The sequence below is a fragment of the Rhagoletis pomonella genome, unplaced genomic scaffold (genome assembly GCF_013731165.1).
Source record: "Rhagoletis pomonella isolate Grant_MI unplaced genomic scaffold, Rhpom_1.0 Rhpom_scaffold_00006, whole genome shotgun sequence".
In the NCBI taxonomy this organism is placed as follows: Eukaryota; Metazoa; Arthropoda; class Insecta; order Diptera; family Tephritidae; genus Rhagoletis; species Rhagoletis pomonella.
Window position 1 is genome coordinate 69,945,245 of NW_023458560.1, and position 13,785 is coordinate 69,959,029.

The following is a 13,785-nucleotide window of genomic DNA, read 5'->3' on the forward strand; positions in this document are numbered from 1 at the left end:
TTTAAATAGGTGGCAACCCTCCTATTGTTCAGCTAAAAAACAAGTTTTTTCCAAAATCCATTTAATTTGATACCCAGTTTGTAATAATTGATTTTTTTTTTAATAATTTTAATATAATTTTTTAAAAGGTGGCATAATTTTAATATAATTTTTTAAAAGGTGGCATCTCGCTTAAACAAGTAAAACCTTATTGCACATACAGTCCAAGCCTTTTATTTTGTCACCTCATGATGGCATTGATTATTAAATAATTTTAGTGTAATTGTTCAACAAGTGGCAACTCTTTGCGAAAAACTAAAACCAGTTTGCGCATCTACAAACAAAGTGCTTTAGTTTTACATCTCATTTTTTGCAAATCGGGCGAACGGTACAGATCTTTTGTCCTGGACAAAAGATCGCTTCGCGTATTATATATACACTTTCATATACATATATATTTTCAGCGTAAACGTACTCGTTATAGCCGGTAAGATTGATATACACCTGCTTCGAATTAATATTTAGTTGGAAAGCGATACTTTTTACTTTTTTTTATATGGATGAAAATGCCAACAAAAAAAAAAAAAAAAAATCATCGCGTATTTCTACCGTCTTGAAATTTGCACTTGATCCTACTAAAATTTAATGGGCTATAAAACTGCATACCTAAAATTTTTCAAAATTTTAATTTTTAGTAAAAAATTTTGATTTTGTGGGTGTAATTAGTAACGTTTGTTGAATTTGTATAAGTTTTGTAGAAAATTTGAAATGTGGATTAATATGGTTTTGGCCATATAATATGCTAAACTTTTATAAAAAAAAATGTTAAACATTAAAAAATAAAAGAGAATCGAACGAACAATACAGATTTGATGACATGAACAATCGTGGCGTTAAATATTTAACGCGTCAAATCTCCGAACTCAATTAACAAGTTTCATTTCAATAAAAGTTCCATATAATTATTATGAAAAGACGTAAATCATTTTCGTTTTAAAATAAACGTCACACATGAAAAAATAAATGTACCACATAATTATTATGAGGAGACGTGAATCCAGTGTTGCCTTTGTGCGACTAAAGGGGCAATTTGGTCCTTTTCAGGCGCCAATACCCTTTGACCCGACTTTTTGAAAGTCGAGCTTTCCGGTCGAAAAATATCGATTTTTAAGAATTCTGTACCATTTCTACGAAAAGTAAATAAAAAAAATATAAAATACTTGAGCGCTTTGAAGGACCTCCAAAATTTTTTTATATTTCAAAATAGAAAATAAAGGTATATTTTTCGGTATAGAAGGATAGTGGGGGGTGAAAGCATAAAAATTCCGACTTTGCTTTTTTTTGCATGCATTTTTGGACCACCCTAATGTACATATATAGTTAGTCCTTATCAAACTTTTTAAAAGGAATATTGTGTGTAGACTAAACGCGATATTAATGAAGTTCAAAACAAAATGTGTTTATCAAATCTAAGCAGACGCGTTGGATAAATTAAATAATAAATTCATGAAAGGACGTCTAGAGATAACATTCATTACCCAGCCAGCAGGAAAACGTAAATTTTGCCGACAGTGGGATCTAGTATAATTTTCCGTATACAGAAATGAATTGAAAACGACTACAGTTATCATTCATTTTCGTATCCGGAAAAAGTTCGAAACGTTCGAAAAAGATGATGTTATTTGTTAAAACAATAGTTGTATTTTATTTGTTCAAGCTGAACATTTGCCGCACACTTTAGTGGGGAAACAGATCGTCAAAGTATCCGAAAATGGAAACGGTAGTCGGACAAAAATTACGAACCGTTAGCATTCTAACGAATGTATAGCGGGAGAGCCTGACCATTTAAAAGCCTCTTCGCGCTCTTCAGTACTTATTGTGATTTGAATTTATCCACTCGATAATTTGAAGTCTAGAAGAAAACTAACTGAATCAGCAAAATGATACCAGCCCTAAAGTGACAGAGAATACATAATAGAGAAGCCCATCAGTTTGTTATCGCACCAAGAGTCGTAGAGACGATTTCCGAAAACGAAACTGCAGAATTTTAGTTATGAATTCCAAAAGAATATACGGAAAAAAGACTGAAGCTAGCGAAAAAGTATTCTTTGAGCTTTTAGGACCTCTACCATTACGATTTGGAGGTCGTTATGGGACTCCACTTGACTCATATCAAAAGGTGTTCATATGGATTGGCAGGTATCAAAGGAAGCGGGATATCTAAGTGCCACTCTAGATCAGAAGGTGGCATGGAAAACTGACGTCGATTCGAAAGTAAATAAATATGTGAATCGAACACTGAAACTTGTCGAATAGTGTCGGAGAGAATTTGGTCGTCAAGTATACTGATGCAGTATAGGGCGTCAAACCTTGGTCAAAACCATGGTTTCTATGCTAAAAAAGGTCAGGAGCGGCTCTTAATGTTATGTTGGTTTTTCTACCTCTGGATTTAGCGATTGAAGAATAGGCAATGGAGACGATGTGTCGACTGCATTGTTTGGCATTGCGGTCCGTCGTTAGGAGTTCTGGGTACAGATACCCAGTTTTTGAGAAGGTTTTCAGAACAATATCCTTTGATTTTGGTCCCACATGACAATCGGTTTGAGGTATCTTTTAGAATAAAGTACGTCGTTAGCTTTCCTAAAAGGAAACAATAGAATCATTCAGACACTTCCTCGAGGAGCTCGGTAAAAACTTTCTACATCGACGACTCCAAGATTGAAAACTGAACTGGAGCTGGATGGCATCTGGCGAGAAACTTCAGACGCTTTTCTGCTTTCGGTACGAGTGTAAATTGAAGACGTCACAAAAGAAATAGTCGCAAAGAATCGGTTCTATGAGAATATGACTTTGCAACTACAACCAGCAACATACGCACATACATATCAACTAAATGCCAACAAATATTTCTCCCATTCATACCTAGTATGTACAATAATTAGGAATCCGATTTCGATTGCGGCTGTGGTGGTGACAGACGGCGACAGTGACGATGATGACGACGGCTACGACCACGACGACGCAGATAGCCAGGCAGTAACGCTACCGAACGCCAGCGGCCAGCGACCAGAGCAAACGCAAAGGCAACAAAGCAACAGGCAGCCGTGACAGTCGTTACCAGACGTTTAGCGCGCATAGAACACGTTCTACGAGAAAGAAAAGTTTACGAGATAAGTGGTGAAACTCGTCGAAAAAGAAATCACAGACAAACGAAAGGCCGGGAAACGGAAATTTATTCCTTTGTGCAGTAAAATCATCAACGATAAAGCGGAATAGGCATAACTTAACGTAAAGTTCCTTTATGAATTGCGATGCAGATCGCGTGTTTGGAAATCCGTTACTACTACTACTATTTATTTGACTTGCTTAAAAACGTTTGATTAGCGTGTTTAAGCGTCCCAAAGACATTATCGCAATCAACTGCGATAGATAAGAAAGTCAAAGTTCGACGCATTTCATGGACGTACATGCAAAATACATAAATAAGTTAAAGAAATTTATTTTTTTTTTGGTTTTATGTGTATTTACTTTTCGAAATAAATAGAAAAAGTGTTTTAGTTTATATTTGGAAAAGTGCTTTGCCTATTTTAATGAAATTACAAATAGTAATACAACAACTGCAGTAACGAATTGTTTACATGTACGTCGCATAATAATTTAATTTCGTCTGGAAATTTCTGGCTGTTGTGCGGCTACTTCAGATAAATAATTTGGAATTTTCACTGTGAGTATAACACGCATACATATTTATTACAACAAATACTATTTTTTCTTTTGTAATGTAATCTTTAATTTAAGAATAAAAGCTATAGAGATTTGATAAACGAAAAGAGCAGTAAACACCACTACTTACATATATGTATGTATTATATTTGTATGTATGTACATATGCACATAAGAAAAAACTAGTACTTATTGTATTTAAATGCAAACGCACCCTTAATTTCTGTCAACCGTAGTGTCATTCAAGACTGACATTTTTATTATAGTGGTGAAATTCAAAGATTTTGCGACGTTGGAAAGAGTGTATTAAAAAATACTACTGGCATTCTGAGCCGGTGGTCGCAAGTGCTGATTATAGTAATTTGGGATGGCTTTAATCTTTCCGCTAGATAGGCTGCGCGCGTAATTCTAATAAAATTTATTCATCATACATACATACATTAGATTGGTTAAAAAAAATCGACTATCTCTTTTTTTTCCAAATGCCTTGTGTAATATATTTGGGACAGTTAAAAAAGACCCGTGTCAAAAGTGCAGCCTTTAAAATTAAGATTTACAGGTCGCTCATTGCGAGCTTCCATTTTCCGTATAAATAAAACGTGAAAGAATTTTTTTTTTCAATTTTAAAATTTCATAAGTCAACGTATTGGATTGAGCCACATACTTTTCAAGGAAATGGAAGGCTGCAAAAAAGTCTCGTTTGCTTCCAAAAGTTATTTAAGGTTAAAGTCGAACATATACATTTTTTATCCTACTGAAGCAAATGACTGTCACCGTCAAGATAAAACACTGCAAAAAATCAACGGTACACTCAGAAAAAAGTCAGCCAAATACATTTCTCTCAACACATGATTTAGTAACTACATATAGCCAAATAATGTAATTATGTATAACCAAATCATGTGTTGAGATAAAAAAAAACTGCATACTCCAAATCTTTATAAGAAATCTAAATAAAAAGCTCGTAACTTTTACGGAAATTTTTTGATTTTTTAAACAGTGCATAAAGCTCGAAACTTAAGTTTATACGTTTTTTTTGGTAAAGAATAAACTATATATTTATAAAAAAAATTATTAAAATTAAGTAACAAAAGAATTAATAGTCAAAACTTGTCAGTAGGAGCTTGGTGTATAATTGTGATCACAATTTATTAAGCTTTACGGTGCAGAAATTTATCTTTTTTCAATGAAAATTAAAAAAATATTAAATTTCCAAGACACATTTTATGATATTTAGTGATAAGTTTTACAATTTTGCCGGAAATTCAAAAAAGACCACTAACGTTTTCATAGTTCGACTTTGGCCTTGAATAAATTTTGGAGCAGTGAATTTATGGAAAAATCAAAGGAAATTTGTTTTATAGCATTCAATTTCCTTCAATAATATATATCGCTCTTCGATAAGTTGACTTAAAAACGAGGTTTAAAATTTCAAATTGAAAAAAAAATTTTCCGGTTTATTGATATGGAAAATATAAATTCGCGATGACAGACGTTTCTTTTTTTCGAAAATATTTCACAAAGGATTAAAAAAAAATTTTTTTTTAAACTAGTCTAATGTAAAAGGCAAGGCAGTCAATAATGGAGCCGTAATTGACTCAGCTCAAAATAGAAATAATGATTTATCAGGGTAGTCACTAAGATTCAGAATCTCTCTGCACTTTAAATTTAGCTAAAATTCTTGATTTACTCTCTTACAAGTTCCTATTAATTCAGAGAATGAAACCGATTAATAAATGAAAGACCCCAAAACATTTCTTATTGAAAAGCTTGATATTTTTTTTTTTGCTATTGAAACGATTTTGATTCCCGACTGGAAATTTTTAAAATGTTAAGGCAGTTTCACACGATTGGTACATTTTTACACGTGTAACACTGCGTTTACAGGTTGCAATTAAAAATGCTTTTTTTTCCAAATAAGTGCTCGTTTGGCTATTTTTATTTATTTATCGTTTTATCCTAAAAAATAAAATAAAACAAATTATTTTATAGTGTTAGTCATATTAATAAAACATTGAATTTATAAATACAATTTTTTTGTTAACTTTATAAAAAAAATCGGTCAAATTGTTCAAATACTTAATTGGCGTTGTCCTTCATAATTCTGTTTTATGAATAGTCTGTCATTTTCAATATTTGAAATTTGGTCTCAATTTCTCCAAAATAAGTACTAAATCGCGTTTCATATATACTTCCATATGTACTTCCTTTTCGATGTTGAAGTGCAGTAAACAGCATTCCTTCTTTCGAAAATCTAGAGAGTTATTAAATCATTTGGAGCCATTAAATCGAAAGATTTTCGTGGAACAAATCACCACCATTTAGTCGTCCTTCTATCATGTGAGGCGTACATACAATTACTTATTATTATTTTCTACTTTGTCGTGTCATGAACACTACCTTTTTCAATTTTGTTCCATTGCATTCCATTCAATTTTTGTTTTCCATATTAATGTTTTTTTTTTTCATTACATGGTTACAAGAGCCAAAAACATGTTTTAATTACTTTAAAGTTCATTAAATGCTGCTTTTAGGCGAAAAAGGAAAAACTCAAAAATTTTATTTTTGAAGATTTGAGATTATTCGTAATGTAAATTTTATTAGAAATGTTAGAATAAAGCTATTAAAAATTGTATAATAATTTACCTCATTAATTTTTTCCCCTTTTTAACCGACTTCAAAAAAGGAGGTTATTAATTCATCGGAATATTTTTTTTATGTATGTTACCGCATAACTTTGCACCAAATTAACCGGTAATTCTTTTTATGTCGGAAAGGTGGTACCTCAGAGGTGGTCCCATCCTAATTTGGTTTAGATCCGATTATTGGATCATGAAGAAATTAATGGTAAGCTTAAAGTTTTACAATCGAATTGAAGTCGGTTTTGGTTTTTTGCTACAAACAAAGTAGAAAATATTAAAAGATAATAATTATTTTATAATTTTTTTGAAGTAAATGACCGATATGATTGAGTAAAACTTATTAAATTTTCTTGACTTTAGATATATTTATTTATTTAGGTACGTATTATAAATTTTGTTATCGATAATCTTGCATATTTTCAAAATATTTAATCCGGCAAAGCGGACGTCAAAATTACTAATAATACATAATACCCGTATTTTCTGTTATGTACTTACACACATTTCAACGTTTATTTACTTAAGTCACTAATATCACTTTTCACATCTTAGAAAAATTTGTGAATTTGTAAAAATCAGTTGTCGGCTATTTTCTTGTGTGGCCCAACATTTGCATGAATTTTAGTTATTATTGATTTAAGTATGCGATATAGTAACTAATTATGCGAAGAAAAAAATTCGTACAAATTAAAATAAATCGAATTCAATAAAGCAGAGAAATCCATACAATAAACAGGCACATTTTACACTAACAAAAAGCGTCTACATAGAAAGTTGCAAAATCTTATAAATATGCAAATATGTAGTTATGTTTCTGCCATTGAGTTTTTGATTTTTGCAAATTCGGGTGACACACTGATTATTGTTAAAGCTTTACATTCAACCAAAGATAGATTGTAGGACACAATATCGATATCTATTTATTAAGTAGGTTAGCGATACCAAATCATAATAATTAATAAATGAGTGCAGATATGGATTTATACGAGTATCAAACAATTATCGTCCACTTACAGACCACTCTTGAACCTGTGTTTTAATTCCTGTCTGCGAATCTGTTATATTAAAAAAAAAACATTTTTTTTTTCTCTCAATGATTAATTTAATTTTCATGTTAAGCACATTCCACTTAGTACTCGTAGTGAGAGTAATATAACACACGTGGTTTAGAAGTACTTAAGGCATATACATATGTACATTAATGTGGTCCAAAAATGCATGTGAAAAGGCAATATCAGAATTTGTATGCTCTCACCTCCTAGGATTATTCTATACCGAAAAAGTAGACCACTATTTTTTTATTTTGAAATCAAAAAATATTTAGAGGTCGCTCAAAGCGCCTAAAGTCTTTATTTATAGTTTATAGTATTTTATATGGGGGAAAAACCACTTTTCATAGAAATGGTATAGAATTCTTAAAAATCAATATTTTTCTATCGAAAAACTCTGTTTATCTGCAGGAAATTCCCAGTAATAATACCCAATTGTTTAGTTAACCATTTTTTCATCGCAACTATGATGTAGATGTCCGCCAAAAACCCACAAAAATGCCGAAAAACGCAATTGGGGGAACAATAAAAAATCGTTAGTATTAAAAAATGGTTAAATAAACAACTGGGTATTATTACCAAAAAGTCTCCTGACGAGAATCAGGGTTTTCCGATCGAAAAATATTGCTTTTCAAGAATTCTACACCATTTCTTCGAAAAATTGCTTTTTGCCAAATAAAAATACATGGAAAACTTTGGCGCTTTGAGTGACCTCTAAAAATTTTTTTATTTCAAAATAATAAATAGGGGTATACTTTTTTCGATATAGAACAATCCTAGGGGGTGAGAGCATTACAATTCCGATTTTACTATTTTTGGACCACCCTAATGTACATATGTATGTAGATAGTATGATAAGGGTCGTTGTGAAATGATTCACAAAAGAGGAAAAATTGAACAAAGGAAATACATAAACACCCACAAAACGCATTAACTGCCTTTCGAATTCAATTGTACATGTGCTTACATACATACATATGTACATATGGACCAGTGATGGCCGTGCATAAATATGTACTTTTGTACTTAGGGCACATGTTTGGATACGAAATACCCACGAGCATGCTAAAGTGAAAAAAAAACTTGGGTATTTAGAGTTGCTATGTATATAGTATAGAATTGAGGTTTGTATTTAAAAAATAATAAACACTTAATACTTAACTATGTAAATATCTGCAGGAGCAGGAAATACTAAAGTACTAAGGTTATTAAATTTGTGAATCTAAACGGTTCAGGAAGAGAAAGAATAATCGGTAATTTTTGCTATTTTAAAGAGATTTACAATTGAGGCGTTCACAATTCGTTCCAAAATGTTGTCGTGTACATGCAAAATTGCAAAACGACGCTGCACAGTGGTGCCCGAGAGGAAAAGAGTAAATTTCTTATAGGTCTTCAAAGAGAGAAAAAACTCCCGGGGAGTTTCTGTTCATAATCGGCCTGACGATTTTGTCCATCACTGGTCAATATGATTATTTATTTTTTCCATATTAGGGCTATTCGCGATTCGGTGCATAAGAGCTGACAAATTTATGCAATTGCAGAAATATGCCATGGATTGTGAGCGACCTTTATTAAACTGTCATGGCAAAGCTTTTGCAAAACAATTTTTGTGCATCAGCTTTGGTTTTGTTTATGAATGCAATGCATAGCATTTTTATGCTATGGATTTTCGGTATTGCAAATTTGCCAAGCCATGACAAATGCAAATGCGTGTATTTTGTTTGTGTATTGCAAATAATTTGCAATACAAATTTGCAATGCAATGATGCTAGGCCATTTGCACCGGATCGCGAATAGCCCTATTGTGTTTTGCTCTTTTACACGATAACTAGAGTCATTTGGCAATCTATTGCGTCTGTTTATTTAGAATGCAACTCTAATTTGGTGAGTCAATGCATTTTGTGACTACGCGTATTCAAGCTGACGCCACCGCTTGCGCACTTTTGAGGTAACCCTCTAGGAAAATGCGATGGAATGAAACTTATTTCAATTTTATAAAAGTATGCTTTACTGGAATGAGTCGCATCCACCCCGAGATTACATAAAAATTAAGAGCTCACATTTAAAATGAAAGGAGCCGATAACTTGTTTTTAGCTTTTGAAATATATGTATGGCGAAGGAAAGAAGCGCATAGTTCTAATTGCAAATTCATTAGAAGTGCAATAGTTTAGTAAATTTTCCTAAAGACTATATTTTCTTCTACTAAACTACACACCAAACTAGTATTAGTAAATAAACAGTTTGGAAAAAATTTCATTTTGTTAGCGCATTCATCTGATGCTGTAGCTGAGCGGCCGATGATGGGCTACAGTGCATGGAATTTAATTGTCCAATGATGACAGTAATAAATACATATACATTTTACTCTGTTGTCAACACTTACTACTTATTCGCTTTAACAACTGATTCAGTGTGTATTATAATTTTCCTTACAGGTAACTGCGACCATACATAAGAGTGTACTTACATACAGGTGGCTGCATGCCTTTTAAATGCAGTTAGCTAACAAGTGTATTTTTAAATAATTGAAATTGTTTTGATTTATTATTACGAATGTGACTCAGGATAACGATTATGTTTTCTTGGTTGCACAATGAGCCATACTTAGCAAAGAAATATGAGCAAGCTTAGAAAATTTATTGCTTTATTTAGGGATGGCAAAGTCGAATACGACTTTCGACCAAAATCGACTTTTTACTACTCAAATTCGAATTTTAGTCATCGACTTTCAGTTTATGGAAGTCGACTGAAGTCGACTTTTCACTTTTCACTTGCGACTCTCGACTTTTTTTTTTTAATTTATTTGCAGTGGCGTCTCTTAAATTAAAAGTGATCTTCTAACAAGGGCGCGCAGTGCTAGTTGGTCATATTTCAAAAAAAAATTGCCAATAAAACTGAATTGAAATGTGAAAAGTGTGGTAGAGATATGAATTTTAATGACAGTACAACAACATTGTCAAATCATTTAAGAGCAGCGCATAAAATTATTATACGAGAACAAGTTCCTCGAATTTGTTAATCGTTTGTCTCCACAATCATCAGTTAATAATGAGGTAAGTAATACATAGGTATTTATTTTAACAATTTCATGCAAGAAAGTTTTTCTCCATGAACTAAAATTTTTTATTGCATAAAACGATAACACTGTGCGACAATTTTATGACAATTCAAGCCAGCCCAGACTTTGCTAATATTTTCTGAAAGTATACATATCCAGTAATGAAGCAGTCGATAGATTTGAAGCACTTGATTTTTATTGATTCAAAAGCAACCGTTATTTTATGTACATACACAGTTATTTTATATATGTATATACATTCCATCGGATAATTTGTTCCGGTTTTTGCATTAAACACCAGTTACAATTGAAACGATTTTTTCTTGCTCAGCGCTTGTATTGGTTATCGTGAGCAAAATTTCAAAATTGTCCTAACAATTTTTAATACTTATACATAATTTTACTCCCCTTCAGAACTTCATAACGATTAAATACGTATACGAATATTCTTGAATTTTGATCAGTTATGCATCGATAATTGTGTTAAATGAAAATCCCTTTTGTATTTGAAATGTTCCTTTTTTCCCTTTTAATTATTTTTGTTGCAAAATATTTCTCAAATAGGCAAATTACCCATAATCTGGTATCACTGTACCTAATGACCGATTAAATGTCCAGCGATGGAAACTCTGTTTATTCATAGAAATGCGTAACTGCGGTAACCTCGTAAATAAACCGATTTTCCATACAAAATTAAGTAAGTTTACGGGGTTTCCACAGTTACGAGGCATTTACGCGTTTAGATGAATTGCCCTATTAAATTATACGCTGTATGTATTTATTTGCTTACACTTCTCATAGATATTCTTCTGTAACAGCAAACATATTTCATTGCATGAATTTCAGCCGTTTTTGGTGTTGAGAGAGTTAACTCGCATTTCGAGGTTAACTTTTGTACTAAAAGTTGACAGTTAACTACCGAATCTGAGTTAACCCTTATAACCTTAATACTTATGTACATATGCTTTCAACATACTAGTCATACAAATCAATTCCGATTTTTGGCAACATTTCACGCAAAATCGATAAAAATAAGGTGACATTCTTGAAGGCCATACAAATGCCAATTTCTATTTTCGTTCAATTGAACAGCGAAATGGTTTTTTAGATTTCCCTTGGATGCTCATGTACGTATATATGTATGTATGTACTATACCTGAATAAATTAAGTTAATACTTAGTGTTAATTCTATCTATAGAAAATAAATACAGGGATTTAGTTCGTTTGCAGCAAGAACGTTTAAGCTCAGTACATATGTACATACATACATATGTATGCATATAATCACTTCAACAAAATAATTTACGCCCTCTCGATTTTCCTATGACTAAGTTTCATGCTTTTTATGACCAAAGCTTCTATTCAATAGAATAAGAAATTAAGACTTTACACAGATTTTAATAAAAATTTACTTATTACAACCAGTTGAAAATTATACGAGTTAATATTTTTTTTAGCTTTTTGCACGCTAAATAATTACCAACAATTACTTCCGAACCAGTTAAATTTAATATCGACTGCTGAGTGGAAGATCGACATATCTCGGCAGCCATTTCGAAAACGCCTAATCTCAAAACAACTTTTCAAGAACGCGCTATTTCAAAACTTTATTCAAAAACACCCTATCTCAGAGTCCACAAGTCTCCTTTGGCATTTTTCATTCATTTACAAAAATGAGCAATGAAAACAAAAAAAAAAAAATTTAATGCTTCCGCATTAAAGTTAACCAGTAATAATTATAGCATGAATGCGTAATTACAAGTTCAACTGGTCATACAAATTTTAAGTAGAATAAAGCATTTATTATAATTTAAAATATGCAAAAAAACATTTTGCTAAAAGCGCATAAGTTCAAATAAGAAGTTATTGAATTGCGTACTCGCTTCTGACAAAAGTCAACTAAACCTATTAAGTAAAAAATAATATACATATGTACTTACATTAGGGTGGAACACTCTCCATACAAAAAATTTAAAAATTTATTATATTTTAAAACTTCTGCCAAAATAGTTCGGCAAAATATAAAGATTTACGTGAACTGAACCGTTTTGAAAAGGCATTAAAAATATATTTATTTTGATTTCGTTGATACATTTTTTACACACCTTTTTAGCCTTAAACTTTTCTATCATAAAATAATTTTATTTATGAAAAACTCTACTTTTGAAGGTATTTTAAATTTGGTACAGCTCACGTAGATCGAAATATTTTGGCGGGACTCTCAAATATAATAAAAATTTTATAACTCCGGTGGAAATATCGCCACTTTATTTGGTGAGGCAGCCTAATGTATGTACAAGGTATGTACTTTTCAACGCAATTTTCTGTTTTTAATTGCTAGATTTTAATTTTCAAACCGAACAAACAGATTAATCCCTTTGAAGCACAAAGCAAACTTAGTGGGTTCACAGAGGTGTGGTTTTTTATGAGAAGTTTTTGAATGGCAGAACTCCCTTCGGAGATTTTAAATTACCTACCGAGATCCGTTCACTTAAAAATAAATGTTTAATGTTGCTCGCAGCAGGACTCGAACCCAATGATACAAGGCGTAGTTAGAGATACTACGCCAACTCGATAGGAAGTTATTCAAGTTTAAAATTTACACACTTAGCGTCATTACAAAAGTTCAAAACTTTAGGCAACAAGCGAACTTATTTAAGCTTTTGATCGCCATAAAAATTCTTAATTTTTTATGTAGGAATTAAGTTCAAACATATTACACGGAATAAAACATAAAAGTGGTAATAAAAATATTTTTCAAAATTTTCATCGCGTAATTTATGCTGTATGAAAAAAAAAATTAATTAATCACCTTTCCCATCAAACAATCGAAACACTTTCGGAAGTGCGTACGCAACAAATTTACTGTGTCTTCCAAAAGTACACTGTTAAGTGTAACTATCACTATCCAAACTCAAGTCTAGAGTCTAGAAAAAACATCAAAAAGAAAAGTAAAGCTGATCACACAGTACAACAGCGTGTATGAAATTTGATTATGCACTTTTCTGTTTTATAGCTTTAATTGGATTAGCTAGCTACCTATAAAAATGATTTATATTTTTTGTTTAGGCTTTCATTGTCACGCCGCGGCGTCTTTTCCAGTAGTTGAAATGGATTCTTTAGCGCTGAGAGAGAAAAGTGTCAGATTTCTTTTGAAAACATACAGGAATGTGCATATGCTTAGACTAGATGTTTATTTCAGCTGTACATGTGTACAAATGTATTATTTATTTCTGGAAATTGGTTCGTTGTATTGATTGCATTTTCATAATTGGGTGTTTACATACATGTAAAACCACGAGTAACTTGTATGTACATATGTAGTAAGTGTG

General features: G+C 31.8%; 1 protein-coding gene across 2 annotated transcripts in view; it reads left to right on the forward strand.

The window, feature by feature from the left end:
* The first annotated feature begins 3,033 nt into the window (after positions 1–3,033).
* The window catches only part of LOC118741227 (protein peste-like), a 40,646-nt gene continuing 29,894 nt past the window's right edge, over positions 3,034–13,785 (forward strand). The window contains exons 1-2 of one of the 2 annotated variants that reach the window (XM_036473136.1): positions 3,038–3,442; positions 3,524–3,703. The gene's annotated coding sequence lies outside the window, so the exon portion shown is untranslated. Of the gene's footprint in view, positions 3,704–13,785 lie in introns of both variants that reach the window. The other variant, XM_036473137.1, reaches the window with a different exon arrangement.